Below are 16174 nucleotides of genomic sequence, written 5' to 3' on the forward strand. Positions count from 1 at the left end.
TCTAGTTTTTCTTGGCTCCTCCTTATATTTTCTAGTTCCTTTCTAAAGGAATCTGAATTACTGTTAATATCCTTTCTTAATTCCTTCAGTATTTTCAATACCTCCTTTTTGAACTCAATGTCTGTCAGACTGCAGAGGTCTGTTTCATTGTTGTCTGCTTTTTCTTTAATTCTCCTGTTTCTTTTACTGGGAATGGTTTCTGTGCTTCCTCATCTTGCTTGTGTTTTTCTTTTTCTGTGTGTTCAGGGAAGCCAAACTGTAGTCTTGTAAGGCTACTTCTATGCAAGAATAACCCTTTGTATTTTGGGGTAGTGGGTTATGGGAGTTTGAATATTTTCTGTTTCTTTCTTTGGTGTGAGCAGGCTGTTGTTCCCAGGATACTCAGTGTGTTTTCAGGGAGAAGGAAGCAATGGGTAGGTCAAGCAGTCCTTGCCTGGTCGTTGGGCTCTCAAGAGCAGCAAGGACCTGCAGGAAGGTGGCACAGGCTAGTCCTAGTTGCAGGGCCCTGGGAAGTGGTAATAAGTTCTAGGCAGATCTTCAAGGTGACCAGAGCATTTGGCAGTAGCAAAAGCAGGGTGCTTGAGTTCCCAGGGGAGCATGAGCAACAACAGATTGTGTTTGATTGCAATATGCTCCTCTGAGGTGATTGGAACTGCAGGTGGTGCCTGTTCAGGGACCCCTACTGGTAGCAGGCCATGGCCATCTCTAGAGTCATTGATAACTGTTGTGGCTTGCCCCCACCTCCTGTAGACCATGCATGACACAACCCATCTCACTTATCCCCCATATGAGGTGTTGTAAAGGGTGCTCCTAGTTGCAGGATCCTGGGAAGTGACAGAGGTCAGGCATGTGGGTACTGCTCAGAATGTTAGGCAGTGGCAGCAGCAGGGCGGGTGTGTTCCCAGGGGTGCGAGAACTACCAATAGATGTTGTTTGGCCACAATGCCCTCCTCTGTGGTACCCTTTAGGTCAATGGGGCCACAAGTGATTTTTGTTCAGATATCTCCAATGGCAGTGGGCCATGTCCACCTCTGGAGTCAGTGATGACTGCGGTGGTTTGCCTCTACCTCCCTTAGACCACACAAGAAGCACCCTATCCTGCTTAGCCCACGCAGGAGGTGCTGCACCAGTGGCTCCTAGTTGTAGTGTCTTGGGAAGGGACAGTGACCAAGTATCTGGGGGTCACCCAGAGCATTTGGCAGTGGCAGCTGCAGGATAGGTGTGTTCCCAGGGCAGTGAGAGTAATAGCATATGGTGCTTGGTTGCAATGCCCTCTTTTTTTCTTTTTTTGGCAACCCCTGAGGTGACTGGGGTCTCAGTGGAGCTCACTCACAGGCCCCAGTGGTGACAAGCTATGCCTCTCTCTGGCCTCTGAGAAGAACACCACAGTCTGTCCCTGCCACCTGTGGATCGTGCAAGAGGCACCATGTGGCACTTAGCCCCCTCATGCCCTTAGCCCACACAATAGGTGCCTGGCCACCCGAAGACTGCACAAGAAGTGCCTCATCTCCCTTAAATGAACAAGAGGCTTCTTGCTGCCTGTAGCCTCCACAGAGCTGCCCCACCCTCTAAGCCTGCAGGCATATGCATGCTCCAGAACAGGGCATCTCCTATGTTGGCATGCCCCTCCTCCTCTCCCTTCCTCAACAGTGGCGCCTTGCCTCTCCTGTGGGTCCAGACCTTCTCCTGGGTTCCCTCTGCCGTGATGTTCCCCTTCTTAGCCTGTGGTGCACTGCTCCTTAGCCCCTCATGCCATCCCCAGTTCTCTCCCCGGGAATGACCTCCAGAGCCTGTCTCAGTGCCCAGCCCCCATCTAACGTCTCAGGCTGTGGTGTCCAAGTCAGTGGTTCAGATGATCTGTGTGGCTCTCACTCTGCTTTGCTGTTCCCAGTCCAGCTGCTGCATTTTTCTCAGTGACTTTGAGGTCTCGCAGCTCTCACTCTGCTTTGCTTGTATCAGTCCAGCTGCTACGCTTTTCTCAATGACTTTGAGGTCCTGTTGACTCAGCTGATCTTTTGTCAGTTAGGTGGCTTCCCAGGAGGTGAGTTCCTTTTCTCCCTCACAGCTTCCTCTCTGTAATGCTAGTCCTGTCCTGATTCCTTCACTCTCTCTTTTTTTTTCTTTATTTGTTCTACCCAGTTATGTCAAGAGTTTCTTGCCCTTTTTGGAGGTTTAAGTTCTTCTGCCAGCATTCAGTTGATGTTCTGTGTAAGTAGTTTTACATGTAGATGTGTTTTTTTGATCTTTTTGTGGGAGAAGATGTGCGTGACCTCTTACTCCTCTGCCTTCTTGCTCCACCTCCTGAGCAATTATTTTTAAAGGAAGTCATTCCTTTTTTTTTTGGCCGCCTCTATTGCATATAGAAATTTCCAGGCCTGGGGCTGAACCCACACCAAAGCTGTAACCAGAGCTAGCACAGTGATGCCAGATCCTTAATCCACTGAGCCACAAGGGAACTCTAAGAAGTCATTTTATTTTTATCTTTTCATCCATCTGTGTATGTGGGTAGGTACCCTCCTTCCTTCCCTTGTCTCATTTAGAAGAAATTTAAGACAGATAATTAGTAATAAATAATTCATGAAATTCCATTATGGTTATATATGAAATGGCATGTAGTAGTCAATATAGAATTTTTTCCCATGAAATAATCTAACAAATATATTATCAATGGCAACAGCAGAAGTATTCATATTCATAAGCACTTAAAATGTGTCAAGCATTATGCCTGGTAAAAAGGGATCATTAAAGGAAGTGGGACACAGCATCTCCACTCAGGCAACAACCAATGTCATGGACTAAATTTGACCATCCATTGCTTATTTACATAAGAGCTTCAGACATTTGAGGGCTAGAATGAAAACGAGTATTGTTAATTTTTTGGGGGAATGCTTATCTGCCCATTTGAAACTTTAAAATAATAATTTTAATTACAATTGTATTTGATTTCCTTTCCATAATAAGGATGTTTGTATCATTTAGAAATTAAACCTCCCACCATTTTATAGTTACAAGAACATCAAAGCTAAATTGCCATATTTTATTTTTAGAATAAGAAAATTTGCCTCATAATTGAGCAGCAATGAGAGTATATTTAAAGAACAATGCATTTAAATTTAAGGATGGGATGATATATTTAACCTATCCCAAAAAACACTTATGTAGAAAAAGAGGTACAGCTAGCTTTGTTATCTGATACCATTCTCTCTTTCTCTCAAATTATGACCTAGATGGGGTTGGTTAGTTTAATTTTTCAGAGTACCATTCTGAGTAGGCTAACATCACAGCTTTGATTTACAGGTTAGTTTCTTAATAGATGCTTATCTGTTTATCACAAAAAGGCTGAGTTAATAATAACCTAGCTGAGATAATGCAAAAGATTTATTACCAATAATAACAGTATACTAAAAAGTGTATGTTCTACTGTTACAGTATCACGTTTTGCTTCTATATGAAAAAGGACAGCACATCTCTGAAGAAAAGGATATACTTTTCTTTCAGTGAATGTGATTAATAGAATAATGTAATAAATATGTACTTTATCATATTAAATTAATTATGCCTATATTGCACAAAACCCCCTGGAACTTCAGTAGAAAGGTAAAAGCATTGCTTACCAAAATAGGAAAGGATAAAATGATGAAGAAAGAAAAGTTAATTTCAAGCTTCAAAGAAGATATTATAGGTAATGGAGGTTAAAATAAAATTGAGACTATAAAAGCAATTAAGAATGTCCCTTTAAGGAGCAATGCATGAGAGACTGTGATAGCCTCAAATTGTTCATATTTGCATAGAAAAGGTCACAAGATATCATTGGATTGTTAACACTAGGCATGCAACTTCCTTAGAAAAGGGAAGTGAGATGCATATTCCATTATAAGATATCAGCTCTCCTTAGACATACAATGTATGTAATCACTATTATAATATTACACAATTTTCATATTTTCCATAGGAAAAACACACTTTTGCTTGATTTTCATAGGTAATTTTTCTTCTGAGAAAACTCTTGATTGGAACTTTCTAATCTTCAGCATAATTACTTATATATATTCTAAATCCCTGTGTCCCTGTATGAACTATGAAAGAGTGTAATTCAGTTACGATTATGTTGGTTTTTTATTGTGCTGCAATATATTACAAAATGTGAACAGAGAAACAGTAGTGTCTGTCTCTGGTATTTTTCTCATTACAACTTTACATAATGTGACAGGTTTGAAATACAATGACAAACATAGGAAAGAACATTTTTCTGATAATACATATCTTTGTGTTTTCATTAATCCTCCAATAGCCTTAAAATAAAGGATTGCTAATTGAAAAAATGATTCTAGATGCCCTGAAACATAAAAGAGCTCTATATCAGTTTATGGAGTAAGTGATTCAAAGTTTCTGCCCATTGTCATTCTTATTAAAGTTAATGATGTTTGACCCAGACTGTAGACATTTGCTTGACCAAAGACACACAGAATTGTTAATTATAATTATAATACCTGTGCTGTGCATAAATAGTAATAGTATTCTTCTGTTGAGGTTATGTGTCACGAGAGCTAATCAAAATTGCATGTTGAATTTCAAGGAAGAACATCTGCTTGGAGTATATCAAACAACAACAGATGTTGCTAAATCAAATAACTATCAATCTTAGACTCATAATGTCATTGTTGGTTGTTTACATTCAAAATATAGCTTCATATGGACAAGGAACATATATCATGTAGTCTGGAATACTAACATTAAGTAAAGTATCACTTAGTTGGAAGCCTACTAACAATAAATATCAAAAAACTTGTTCTGCTTTTTATTTCAGATAAAATGCCAAATGAAAATAATAAAAGCTAATAGATGGTTGAGAATGTTTTATGTTTTGGTTATGTTTTTTCTTTCATTTACATTTTTCTTTGTTTTAGCAAAAGCACCTGTACATATATCTTTCACTCTTACAATGTTCTATTGGACCATTTACTAGAATGAACTCTAATACATGGCATAATTCACAGTCATCAGAGAAAAATCAAATTATACTTCTAACTTTGCAGTTAAAGAGAAAATTGCTAATTTTAAAAATGTTTTCACCAACAAAGTTTAAAATGTTTTCTGTTTAAGGTATAATTGAGAACATAAGATTCTTTACTTAAATTTCAGGTTTTTAAATATAGAAAGATAAGCCCAAGTATTTTGTTTTGAGGTCATTAGAGTGGTTTTGATCATATACATTTATAAAATTATCTATATTTCCTTATTGTGAAGAGTGGTTACATTGACAACATTTTTTAACTTTTTTCTCCCTACCAGATACATTTTAAGATGAAGAAAAATAATTTTTTGACTTAAATGTATGATTCCAAATATAACTATAATACTCAAACAAATATTATTAAACCTTTACAGAGAAACACAAAATTATGGAGCATTTAGAAAGTACCCTATACTTTCTTATATTATAGACTTTTTCTATGCCAACAGATCTTAATTTAATCCATTAAATATTACTTTCCAATTAAAACACAAAGCACATCTTTTAACAAAGAGTCCCAATGACTAACATTAAAGGAAAGACAAAAAGGTAAAAAGAGTAAACAATAGCCAAACATTCTCTCTTCTCAATCCACTGCTATAAAAGATCAGTTGCATCATATTGACATGGATTTAATATTTTTATTTAAAATCACTATCAAATTATAGTCAGGAATGTAAACTATATCTTTAATATGTTTATTTAAAAATAAAAGTAAAATTTAGTCTCTCTGCTTACTAAAGATTCACATGTTTGCTGTATCAATTAGAATATTATTTACATTCAAACTACTATAATGAATGATGATAGCTCTTCTTCTAATTAAAAGTACTTTGTCCTTTTCTGAGATAATGAGCCTTCAACTTGCCTTCCAGTGTCACCAGGCTCAAAAGTGCTAAATTCTAAAGCCCTATAGGTTCCTAAATCATCCATTTGTTGTCTTTTTTCCAAAAGGAACAAATTTGGTTATCTGTCCCTAAAGTTGCCTGCTTATACTGTACAGGATATACTCCTACAAACTTGAATTGTCTTGGTCTTCAATTCAAAATGTCAAAGAAGCAAATGAAACTGAAAGGATTGATTAACACTCTTGTATTTCATTTTGAAATACAAAAAAAAAAAAAAAAAAAACATTGGAAATGGAACAAATATATCCCACAATATATTAATTTAAATACTATGTATATTTCTAGAAAGTGTTAGAACTTTTATTACCCTACAACTATGATTAAATTTGGCTTTTTCAAGTTGTGAATATCCAGACAACATGCTTAACTCTGATTTGATTTATTATAGAAAAAGTTACATTAATTTTACAGACCATACATAGCATACTTCTCCTAGAAAAATAATTTTCTGGAGATATTTATTTCTAACTGAAATTTCTAGCTAAGATCAGTATTAATCTTCAGAGTGATAAATAACACTGATTAATATTACTCTATTTTTCCTAGTTGTAAATATAATGGTTAAAATGTATATCCTTTAAAAATAATATTAGAAGCATCTTCCAGTATTTGAAAATCACTTATTTGTTAAATTTCAATTTATTTTCAAGTCCAAGTGCAACAAATATATTAATCTGCATATTAACAATTGTTGTGTGTGTAGAATTTATTCTGATTTGCATTTCTCGTTTTAAGATGTGAGAAACACCCTAATAGCAATAGAAGTTAATAAATATTTTTAATATTCCATATTACACATTTTCAAATATTGCAAGTTTATGGCACTGACATCAGAATAAAACAAAAAAACTCAACTTTTATATTTCCTACCTTGGTTTTAACTAGCTTTTCTAAAACTTCATCTATATTTACATATTGATCACTGCTATCATAAATAATGTTACAATTTTTCTTGTTTTACCTTGACGCAGTCTGATTATACCAGGAATGATTAATCTGCTTACCTGAAACAGAAAGAAACAAAACATGTTGTTAGTTTCAAAAGAATATTTGTCTGAAGTCTGCAGTGGACAAAATAAGAGATGGTGAATAAATAATCACAACTGTCATTCCAATCTATATACTCCTTTGCATCCTAGAGATCTTTATGATTTTGACAAAATCAAATGGAATAAATTGTTCCCAAAACTACATAGGCAAAGAACCTTTACAGAGACTTGGCGGAGACTATATTTTTACTGAGTTGAAGACATCTATTTTTGTCATTTCTCTTCTTCCATCAGCATACAATGAATCAAGTAAAAAATACCAATGAAAGCTTTGTGGAATTGTATTACTTCCAAAAAGATCTTAGAAACACCCTTACGATTGATGTATTGTTCACGGTTCTACTACAGTATCAATCATACTACCCCCATTTATCTGCCTAGGAAATTTTAGAATTCAGGTCTATTTAAAATCAGGTTTAGTAGTAATGAAATGGAAATAGTAAAGTATCTAAATAATTATGCTAGGTCTATGATTTACATATCATATTACATGTTGCATGGCATGTACATTTTATGTGTCATATGTCTATAAATTTAAAGCAAATTATAGCTCTATAGTAAGACTAGAACTATGTCATTTTTTTAACTTTATCTTAGCAAACTTTAAGGTGAAGCTCAATAAAATGTTGGGATGATCTAAATTAAGAGCACTCATGATCCCTAAAATTTGACATTTTGAGAAAGAAGCCAAAATTCATAGGGTACCTAAATCCCTTTCAATAGGTGAGGCATTACTTTAAGAAGTAGTTTATATCAACTGAACTATATGAGGTCTGGCATTCCAAAGGTTTCAAGTGTGAAATGTCAGCAACTTATTTGAGATTGTAAATGAAAAAAGATACATTTAAAACTCAAACATAATTAAATTTACAAAATAATTAGCTGCTTATTCTCATAAGTTCCTTTGGAATATATGTTTTACATTACACATTTTAGAGTTTATGATCTCTCTTTGGATTCTTTATTTTTGAGTCAGTCTTTTCTGAGTCCCATGTGGTCAGAAAGCCTATCTACTTTTTGACTCTAACATGTAGCACGGTGTTAGACAGGTAGTAGAAACTCAAAATGTGTTTTGTAGTATTAATTTGTTGAAAGAATATTTGATCTAAAAATTAGAAGTTAAGCTATTGTCCAATAGAATCTAGGAGAATTGAACACTAAGTATGCAGGTATCTTTGTTTATTTGGTTATTTAGCTTTTACTTGGTTCAGTTCAATGAACAAAATTTCACTAAACTTTTTAAAATTAAAACTGGAAATAAAATAATAGTGTTTCATGGTTCAATAAACTGGAATCTTACATCAATAGGACATTAGGGAGTGATTTCAGGCAATTTTTGGCATATAAAAAAATAATTCCAGATTGCCATTTACCAATAAAAATGTAATTCATTTCACATAATATCTGTATTGTGAGGTAGAAATTCTAATTAGAATATTTTCCAATTAACATAGTTAAGGCAGATTTGCACATTCTAAGTAAATCACAGTTTTCTTGGGTGATATTTCTTCTACATGTAAAATGGTGAAAAGACAGGTAGCTTCCTTTGTTCTTTTGAATTTATCTCAGAGGGTCTTCTGAAGAATTCTAAAAACAAACAGACATACAAACCAAAAAAACCCTTATAAGCAGATACATGTAGCTTTTTAAAAAAGATTCACAAGAGGCCTATAATTATTTTGACCATAGTTTTGACTAATTACTCTTCCTTTTTTTTTCCTCCTCATGGAGTCAGTTGTGCTTATAAGTATTTATTTTCTTTCTTTGCTCCATTACACATATTTGTGATAATCTGGGCAGTGAGCCCAGATTGCTTTATTTTTTGTTTATTATTTGTAGACTGTCCTAGATTCTTTTGAAAGGGCATATTCTAAATTATTATTACCATAATTATAGGAAGATTGGCACTCTGTGAGATTATAATATAAGAAGATTCTCTCATTATTTCATAACAAACTAAATACCATACTTTTTAAAAATGAGTAATGCATTACATGGATAGAGTATTTTAATATTTCCTACATGTCTAGACTGTGTTCAGGACACTGTAATTTTTAACTGTGTCAGGCTATTATCTGAAATCAGAAACCTATCTATAGACTGATTTTATTTCATTTCTTACGTAATTATTTATTACTGTCACATGTTCCATAATGTTTCTCTTGAAATATGAGAGTGTTAACAAACCATCACTTTTAATGTAGCACAGACTATCTCTACCCTCATAGACAAAATTACAATTAAATTCCTTTAAATTATAGGCATGGGGCATAATATGGGACATAATATTTAAAAACTAAAAATAATACATATAATTTGAATCATTTAATTATATAATCTAATGGTGTCTATGTCTATTTTTTAAAATATAATCACTGAGAAAGCTGAATCAATTTCCTAAGCAGACCACAGTGGCCTCGAGGATATAAACTGTAATGTTGCTTGGGCCAGGATAGTGATAATATACTGCCAGCCATTACCTTCCCAACATACCCTGCTGCCTGGCTCTTGTGAAAACCCTGTACTAGTAGTTCATGGTCATTTCCACTTTCTCTTACTGGGTTTATTTATAGAACTCTCCTCCCAGATCCTGGATTCTTGGATAGAAACATAAGATTGGAAAGAACTGTAGATATGCTATAGATATTAAATGTCTAACAGTAATGTCTAAGGAAGTTGAATGATTTGCCTAGGGTGCTACAGAATTTAATTTCCAGCCTAATGATTTTTTTTTTCATTTTATTTTAGACATCATCATCCTCTTTTCTCTTTCAAAATAAAAAAAAAAATAAAGAAGAATTTATTTTTTGCTTTTTAGGGCTGCACCCGCAGCATATAGAGGTTCCCAGGCTAGGGGTCTAATTAGAGCTACAGCTGCCAGCCTACACCACAGCCACAGCAATGTGAGATCTGAGCTGAGTCTGTGACCTATACCACAGCTCATGGCAATGCCAGATCCTTAACCCACTGAGCAAGGCCAGGGATCGAACCCGCAACCTCATGGTTCCTAGTTGGATTCATTTCTGCTGCGCCACGACAGGAACTCCTCAAAATAAATTCTTTATGAAAACACCAATTATAATCTAATGTATTCACAGAAGACTTGTGACGTATATAACTGAGCTTTATTTGAACAGTAATCTCTAGCCACTCTTTATGGTAAACATGCACACACACCCCTTTTATTAACATCTTTTCAGGATTAGGTTCTTTATTTCTGACTTTCTCTGCTCAGCATCTCTACTGATTTGTTCTCTTTTTAAAAATTACTCAATGAATTTTATTACATTTATAGCTGTACAACGATCATCACAACCAATATTACAGCATTTCCATCCCAAACCCCTAGAACATCCCCCCAATCTGTCTCCTTCGGAAACCATAAGTTTTTTAAAGCCTGTGAGTCAGTATCTGCTCTGCAAAGAAGTTCATTGTGTCCTTTTTTTAGCATGATAATTTCTAGGTCCATCCATGTTGCTGCAAATGCCATTATTTTTTTCCTTCTAATGGTTGAGTAATAATATTCCCTTGTGTATATGTACCACATCTTCTTTATCCACTCCTCTGTCAATCGACAGTTAGGTTGTTTTCATGTCTTGGCTATTGTATATAGTGCTGCAGTCAACACTGCAGTACATGTGTCTTTTTGAGTCATGGTTTTCTCTGGATAGATGCCCAGGAGTGAGATTCCCTATCAAATGGTAATTCTATTTTTAGTTTTCTAAGGAATCTCCATATTGTTTTCCACAGTGTTTGTACTAATTTCCATTCCCACAACACTGTAATAGGGCTCTCTTTTATCCATTCCATTTCCAGCATTTATTAGTCCAAGGAATTTTTCATTTTGCAACTACGTGATTTCCACTGAACTTGAATCTCAAATAAAAAGGTACCAATATCCCTGCCTTGAGAAGTTCTCATTATTTTATTTTAACTTTTGAATTATTTCATGACAATTTTCTTTTCTAATTGATCTCTTCATTGCTGTCCCCAACATGTCACAGGTTCTAGCACCTTCCCAAGTAACTATAGGTTGAAAGTCAATTTGTTTTTTTTTTAAAGTATATGTTTCTGAAAAAAATTTGCTTACTAACTTATTTATGCACAACTCAACTGGCTTTCTCTTTACAAAATACACATTATTTAGTACATAATATTAATCAGGGATCAGTAAATTATTTCTGTAAAAGGACATAGTTTACTGATCACTGATATTAACTATTTTGTAAAAAATTATCTAATAATACCTAATTTACCAACTCATGATAAATGGCATTACATGAAATAATATGTCATAAATACCAAAAAGATATAATACAAGAAACAATATGTGCTTCTGAAGGTCTATTTCAGGAGCAGCCATGAAGACAACTCTAGGATTTCACCTCTTTGTACTCTATTTCCTGATCCATATATTGAAGGCAAGGGATCAGATAATCCCCAAAGATCTTTCATGCTGATACATGATGAGAAATGTAGGAAATCATTGCTATTGATAAAGAGACTCACTACTGTGTAAAAATGAGCAAAAATATTTATCTAAGACAAAATTCTACAGACATCTATAATTCCTACAACTTGGCTAAACAACATGTACTTTTTGAAAAATCATAGGTTTTATTAGTATTTGCATATCTGCACATTGTCATGAGTGTAAAATTGGTTACTGACTAAATTATCCCTGAAAGACAGATACACTTAGTAACATTTTTGTTACATTCTTCAGACCATGAGTAGCTATTGATAGGTTAATCCCTAAATATCACTTTACTGAGGAAGTTGAGGACTAAATTCCTTTTTTCTTTCACTCATGCATTTAAACTTCATGGGAGGCCTTAGAGCTATGAAGACAAGGATTTTGACTAAGATTCTTTACCTTGAAGAAGAATATTATCTAATGGAGGAGCTAGATTTGTAACCTGACAAATCATATGGATTTTTATAATATCTGAATATAAAGAATTCTTCCCTATAAAGGTATTATTCACTTTATTCTATTGTATTTTAATGGTTGCACCCATGGAATATGGAAGTTCCTGGGTCAGGGACTGAAATCCAGTTGCAGCTATAGCAAAGCCAGATATTTAAACTCACTGAGACTACCCTGTGCCTCTGCAGCAAACTGCTGCTGTTGGATGCTTAACCTACTGCACTACAGTGGGAACACTGTTCTATTTATTGTTTGTTCTGTTTTTTTGCTGTTATCATTTTTTTTGTTGTTGTTTTTGTTTTTTGTTTTTGTCTTTTTAGGGCCACGCCCACAGCATATGGAGATTCCCAGGCTAGGCGTCTAATCAGAGTTGTAGCCGCTGGCCTACACCACAGCCGCAGGCCGCAGCAATGCCAGATCCAAGCTGCGTCTGCAACCTACACCACACCTCACTGTAGTGCCAGATCCTTAACCCACTGAGTGAGGCCAGGGGTCAAACCTGCAACTTCATGGTTCTTAGTTGGATTTTTTTCCACTGTGCCATGATGGGAACTCCTCCCCCTTTTACTTTTTTTGTCTTTTGTTCTATTTAAAAAGAAGTTGTTATGAGTCTTTTTCACAATGTTTCCGACTGTACCTACATAGAATGACTCAAATATAAGTTTAAAAAATTACTTTCTTTACCTTTATACATTTATCTTACTATTATAATTATAGCTCTTTTATTTGCTTTGGATAAATTATCTTGGAAAGTATTTTAAGGTAAAGAGCTTGAGTGATAGGATTTCTGTGCTTGAGTATGTTACTTTTAAAATGTTAGGCAACAACGACTGTTAGGCAACACACATTTTTACCATTTAATTCTTTTTTTTTTTAACTTTTTTTTTTTTTGTCTTTTTTGCCATTTATTGGGCTGCTCCCTTGGCATAGGGAGATTCCCAGACTAGGGATCGAATCAGAGCTGTGGCCGCCAGTGGCCTATGCCACAGCCACAGCAACGTGGGATCTGAGCCGAATCTGCGACCTACACCACAGCTCACAGCAACACCAGATCCTTAACCCATGGAGCAAGGCCAGGGATCGAACCCTCAACCTCACGGTTCCTAGTCGGATTTGCTAACCACTGAGGCACGATGGGAACTCCCCATTTAATTCTATAAAGATAATTTTACTTTTGATGAAAGAGATGAATTGTTTTACCGCAGTTATTGAAACCACCAACTCAACATTTAATTAGAAATTTGGCAATTAATTTTTCATGAAGCATATATCAGTTATAGCTAGCACAAAGGCAAAAAGCACAAATCCCCAAAAGACTATAGAATAAATGTCAGAACTTTGTCAAATTAATATACAAATTTTGAAATTATTTCCTTTCAAATTTTTGCTATGTTTGTTTTATATTTCCACATGTGCTGCTGAAAACTGACCTTCTGTTACTGAAAATGATCAGCACTAAGGCTGCGAAGTTAGCCTTGCATATCCTGCTCCTGCTCACACATTCTAAATAGACGTCAAACTTATTCACATCACTTGGGCTGGTCAAACTTGTTTATATCATTTAGATCCTCTCTGAATTTGACTTTCCACTGACTTTGAGAGTTACAAGCCAAAGAGCAGCTAAATTAAGCAGAACAAAACAAACAGCATCAGGAAAAAGAACACTGAGTCCACATCTACTCATTCACTTAGGTGCACTGCTTTTCTCTCCAAACTTGAGCGACCTGATAGACAGGACAATAGGTAGCAGGTAGAGACGGTGAGGGCAAGCATAAGAGGCTAAGTTTACTTCTCACAGGTATCCAGTGCCCTTAATATCTGCACATCTCTGCATTAATGCTAGAAATTGAATTAAGCATTGAGGATTTGTAAGAGAAAAGCTGACCTTCAGGTTAAAAAAAAGAAAGATGAAATTATGAACTTACAAAACACACAAAAAATATGTAAATAAACCCCACCAAAGATCTTTAATTATTGTTTGACTTGAGCTAACATCCAATTTATTGAAAGAAAATGGAAAATCAATTACAATATTCTTAATGTTTCCATTACTTATACTCTTGATCAGTTAACTGTTTGCTTGTGTCTATGATAATCCTCTCATTGACCGATACAAGCAAAAATTTGTATAAGCACAGAATGTAATATATTCATCACATATATAAATCCCATAAATAATTTTTATACTTGTTTCAAGTTTCCCTTGTCAGTTATTAAGTTGCAGTTTTTGATGTCTAAATCTCCTCAAACCTTAAGATATCAACTGTCAAAGATCACAAAGTGAAAGCAAAAATAAATTTTTTTTAAGTTATCATGATTGCTATTCTACAGTAGAGGTTTTTCAATGTTCTAATCCCCTGAGAGCTCTAACCAAAAGGCATCTACATGGTCCCACACCACATGTTGTTGGGACTTACTTGATCTGATTAAAGGCCCTTCATATGTATGTTTCAAAATGTCTCAGATAGTTCTAATAATGAGCAGAGATAAGAACACTGTTCTAAGATCTTAACCTTCTCAAATGGGGATTTAGTTCATTTGCTGTTACTATGTCAAGTTGCTGGTTCCTCTGGACCAGGAACTTTCATAGACTTTTCAACCCACAGTGAAGAAATGCACTCTGCAATGTGAACTTCTGAACACATTTGCACATATGAATGTATGCATGTACATGTTTCACTAAAATGCAAGTTTCACAAAGCAATAATCATTCCTATACTTGTGTATTTTTACTCTATTTTTTAATGCTTGTCATCAACATTTAAACTTCTAATGTGACTTGCTAATGGGTCATACTCTGCAGCTTGAAAGTAAAGTCACCTCTCAGTTTTCGCTTACATGGAACACATTATGCATGGACATAACACACTTTAAAAAAGTTAGAAAAATGGAGGGGGGATTTTGTCTATGTTTGTAGGCTCCAGAACATATTCATTCTTTGTGCTATTTATGTACACATAATATTTCGAAAACTAAGTTTCAACGGACATGTGTACTGATCAGATGGTTGTGAGTTTCTTCTCTTTTTTTCTTTTTTGTCTTTTTGCCTCTTCTAGGACTGTTCCCACAGCACATGGAGGTTCCCAGGCGAGGGGTCAAATCGGAGCTATAGCCACCAGCCTATGCCAGAGCCACAGTAAAGCAGGATCCGAGCCACGTCTGCAACCTACACCACAGCTCACGGCAATGCCAGATCCTTAATCCACTGAGCAAGGCCAGGGATCGAACCCAAAACCTCATGGTTCCTAGTCGGATTCGTTAACCACTGCGCCACCAAGGGAACTCGTGGTTGTGAGTTTCTTAACTGAGCAACCCATACCATCTATTATCTAGACACATCACATATTTTTGTCAAGGCAGAAGTGGAAGAACATTATCAATCTCCCTACATATTTATCATTCAGCCCGATTATCCAAATAGATGTGTGAAGAAGTATACAGGGTATACAATGCACAATTATTGTTCAACTAATAAAATCCATATATATATATATACACAAAATAATGAAACCTAACATTCTATCATTAATTTCTAAGTAAGGACAAAGAGTCTTAGTTTTAATTATTATTTATGTAATATTGTAAAACCTGGTAGGCATTTTTACAACCTGTTTTAAGCAGTGACATAAAAATTAATGCAACTATTTTGGCTATGCCTTTGATTTCCTGATCTAGTTTTCCAACAGTAGCAAGGTTATACAGTTGAGGAGATATTTTTAAATTGTTTCATTAAATAAATTTAAGAAACAGTATTCATTGATTTAAATATTTCTAGCAATCTACACAGTTCTCTTAATGCCATTGTTTTTCCCAATTGGTTATTTTTCAATATAAAATGTATGAATAAAATATATTAGAAATATTATTATGTATGTGTGAATACTCTATTATCTAAAATTTGGACTACGAATACATCTGAGTAATCTTTTTAGAAGCTGGGTTACTTACAGTTCCTGTAAAAGAAAACAAACAAAAAAACTTTGTGATGTACATTCACTTTTTAAAAAGTCACTTAAATAAATACTCAAAAAGAGGTTATACCATGAGGGAATAGAGGAAGTACTTTCTGTTGACATAAATAGTAATTGATAAGGTTTTCTTGAATACTTTCATAGAAATGCTGATGTATTACACTTAGGATTACTAGTTAGCTCTCATTTCCTTTCAACTTTTGCCTCTGGATAAGCTCAACTATTCCCAGGAAGAAACACTGATCAAGTACATTTGTCATGCAAGCAACTATAATAAGGTAATTCATCATAGTCTGTCAGAG

At 34.8% G+C, this 16174-nt stretch overlaps 1 protein-coding gene and 1 long non-coding RNA gene across 5 annotated transcripts in view; both read right to left on the reverse strand.

Annotated features, from left to right (window-relative positions):
* CADM2 (cell adhesion molecule 2) overlaps positions 1-16174 on the reverse strand; it is a 1076345-nt gene that overhangs the window by 543711 nt on the left and 516460 nt on the right. The window lies entirely within an intron of this gene.
* The window catches only part of LOC146397802 (uncharacterized), a 339234-nt gene continuing 323237 nt past the window's right edge, over positions 178-16174 (reverse strand). The window contains exon 2 of the long non-coding RNA XR_014824974.1: positions 178-6926. This is a non-coding gene — a long non-coding RNA (uncharacterized LOC146397802). The remainder of the gene's footprint in view (positions 6927-16174) is intronic.

Source organism: Sus scrofa, chromosome 13 (assembly GCF_054392235.1).
Source record: "Sus scrofa isolate SSC_HxYL_T2T_F1_AM1 chromosome 13, Sscrofa_HxYL_maternal_Yorkshire_Landrace_v2.0, whole genome shotgun sequence".
Classification (NCBI taxonomy): domain Eukaryota; kingdom Metazoa; phylum Chordata; class Mammalia; order Artiodactyla; family Suidae; genus Sus; species Sus scrofa.